This window comes from Hemiscyllium ocellatum, chromosome 7 (genome assembly GCF_020745735.1).
Source record: "Hemiscyllium ocellatum isolate sHemOce1 chromosome 7, sHemOce1.pat.X.cur, whole genome shotgun sequence".
NCBI classification, from domain to species: domain Eukaryota; kingdom Metazoa; phylum Chordata; class Chondrichthyes; order Orectolobiformes; family Hemiscylliidae; genus Hemiscyllium; species Hemiscyllium ocellatum.
Window position 1 is genome coordinate 118225393 of NC_083407.1, and position 3627 is coordinate 118229019.

The window sequence follows — 3627 nt, forward strand, 5'->3', positions numbered from 1 at the left end:
CCTCTCAATTATCTCTACACCCTGCAGGCACTCTGCCTCTTTTCCTGATGAAGGGCTTTTGCCTGAAACGTCGATTTTCCTGCTCCTCGGATTCTGCCTGAACTGCTGTTTTTTTCCAGCACCACTCTATTCTAGAATCTTGTGTAGATCCTACTGACCCGGGAAACCCAATGATCCACATATCGGAGATTGCTGCCAGTTCAGGCCCATCCATCTTTCTTGTGTATATCCTCCCGACTCGGGAATTCCAATGATCCACATGTCGGAGATTGCTGCCAGTTCAGGTCCACCCTTTCCTTCTTTTGCAGGTCCTACCGACCCGTGAATCCCAATGATCCACATATCAGATGTGCTGTCTCCCCTACCAGCACTTTGGCCAGGTTGTTTTTTTTTTCCTGTACTACCTTCCTACTCCTAACATCACTGGCAAATGGCATATTCTCGTCTCTCCAAAATTCAAATATCTTTCAGCATAACTCCGGCAAGATCTTTCCTTTAATTCTTTAATTTTGTAAATATATTTATTATAATTTTTTAACTTTACAAACGTATAAACTTATTGAAAAATACAATCAATAACAAATATCAGTATAATAAAAATAAAAAAAAACACAAATTACAATACAACAATTGTCTCCTAACTATTAACCTACCCTTTATTACTAAACAAACCCTAACACTGTGCAAAGCAACACCCAAAAAAAAGGAAAACAACAAAAAAACCCACAAAATGCAGCACAGCTATGCTCGGCTCAAAACTCCCAAACAGGGGAAAAGGAGCATTGTCAAATCTTACCATTTTGGTTTAACAAACACCATAGTTAAGACAACTGACAAATCTGTTTCCAAATAACTCAAGCAGTGCTGCCATGCCTTATAAAAATGGTCTGTTGTGTGGTGCACCATGTTTGTAAAAGAAGTCCAAGTGAATGTCCTCCATAATTTATTACTGCCATCTCAGCAAGCCCGGTTGGTTCTCAGACATCCAATTCATCAGAATTTGATTCCGTGCACAGTATGCAAGAATATTAAATAGTTTCTTCTCATGCCCGTCTAAAGATGGTAAATTCAGTCTACCTAAGAGGAGAGATACCGGCTCTAGTTTGACTTCAGTCCTCAATACCCTCCCTATCTCTCCTGCCACAGCGCTCAAGTAAACACAGAGCCTATGGCATGTCCAGAAGCAATGGGTAAGAGTACTTACACTTATTTTACATTTGGGGCAAACTGAAGATGCCCCCTTTTTTAATCTTCGCCAGATGGTCTGGTGCCAGATGAGCAATGTGCAGAACTTTTAACTGTGCAGCGCGGGTCACATTACAGATTGAGATCTTTCAAGTATTCTCCCATGTTTCAGAACAGATCTGCACTCCTAGCTCTTCCTCCCTGACCTCACATAACAGGTTAATATCCTGGCATGCCCTGTCACCCAGCAGATGATAGAGGGCACTAACCAAGAGGGAGCTTGTAGAACTTAGCAACAACCTCTCTGGATTGGGCTTATAGGGCTTAGTGAGAAGCGTAGTCTTCTGCTGGATGAAATCCCTAACCTGGAAAAAAAAGGAAAACATCTCTGCTGGGTAACCCGTATTTGCAGCTCAGTTGCTCAACAGACATCATAACTTCCCACTCAAACAAGTCTCCCAAACTAGAAACTCCTCTCGCTGCCCATAGTTTGAACCCTAAGTCCATCATCCCTGGTTGGAACCCTGGCATGCCAAGTATAGGTGTAAATGGCGAAATCTTAGATAAACAATCCTCACGCTGATGCATTGCCCTCCAAGCCCTGACTGTACTAATGACATTGGGCTTCCAGCAGTGGTCCATAACTATTCTCATCTTATCCATGATAAACAGGTTAATAAGAGGGCACTTGGCTTAGGAAGCCTCAATATCCAGCCATACTGAGTTTGGATCGTTACCTATCCATTCGCAGACGCAGGACAGCAGGGAACTTCATTGATACCTTCTGATCTCTGGGAAATCAACTCCTCCCCCTCCACGTGGCAACTGCAAGTTAGTAAGTTTGATGAGAGGCCTCCCATCATACCAGACGAAGGAAGCAAACCACCCCTGAAGCTTGCACAGCATTACCCTAGGAAAAAAATATAGGGAGCATACACATGGGATAATCAAACGAGAAGAACATTTTTCTCAATGAGAGATAATTCGGCTCAGCCATGAAATTGGAAGAGCCTCCCATCTCTGGAGATCTCGCCTAATATTGTCGAGCAAGTGAATCAAGTTAGTCCGAAATAACAGATCAACTTGGGGGTAATAAAAATGCCTAGGTATCGGAACTCTGCCCATGAGCACTTAAAAGGGAAGTTAGGGCCACCTTCAACTTCTGGCACATCCTTAAGGTTCCCCAAAGGCGATTTTTCAAAGATAATCTTATATCCTGAAATAGCGCCGGTACGGAGGTCATCGGGTTCGATAAAAACAGAAGGACATCATACACATACAGTGTAATCTTGTGTACTCTTGATCCCACTTCCGGAGCGGTTCTGTGGATGTTCTGACGAATGGCCTCTGCCAGCGGCTCAATCACCAACGTAAACAACAACAGCGAGCGGGGGCAGTCTTGCCAACTACACCGACCTATCGTAACATTCTCAGACTTCACCGCATTGGTGACGGCCGAGGCCAGAGGGTGGCGATAAGTAACCTCCACCCACCTAGCAAAGACTTTACCCAACTCAAACTGTTCTATGACATAAAAAAAGATACGGCCATTCCACCTAGTTGAATGCTTTCTCTCCACCTAGGGAAATCACCAACCACTGAATTGATGCTGCTGATAAACCTGAACCACATTCAGCAACCCTCTAATATTATGAGAGGTTCCAATGGCCCCTTATAAAGCCTGTCTGGTCCCTTTTAAATAATATGAGGCAACACCATTTCCAATCTCAGCGCCAGGGTCTTGGACAGAATCTTGCAATCTGAATTTAATAGGGAGATGGGCCTGTATGAGGCACATTCCTCAGGAACCTTCCCCATCTCAAGAATTAAGGAAATATTAGCTTCTCTCAAAGATGGTAACAGGCATTCATGCATATAGGAGTGATTGGGCATCTCTAACATCGGCCCTGACAGAATCCTTATAAACACCTTATAAAATGCGTCCGGAGGGCCATCAGGGCCAGGTGCTTTCACACTCTGAAGTTGCCTTACTGCATCTTGTATTTCCCGAACTGTCAAGGAGCCATGAAGGAGAGTGATCTGTTCCAAGGTTACCCCTGGGAGGACAAGGTTCTAAAAAAAGGTTTCCATTTTACACCTCCTGTTTTCGCAACCGTCAAACCGATACAACTCAGAGTAAATGCTCCGTAAAACCTCATTAATCTTTTCAGCACCATATGCAAGGATCCCGGCGCTATCTCTGGTTGCAGTAATGGATGGGGGAGCACGATTTTTCCGAGTCAGATATGCTAAATACTTCCCTGGCCTATCCCCATATTCGAACACCCTTTGCCTAGCAAAGGCAAGTTCTTCCTTTGCGTTTTGTGTCAGTATTGAATTCAAGGCAGCCCAAAGGGCCGTGATCTGCTGTAAGTTAGTGACCGAAGGCTGCACAAAATGTCCAGCCTCCACGGCTTTCAATCACGTCTCAAGTAGACGCTG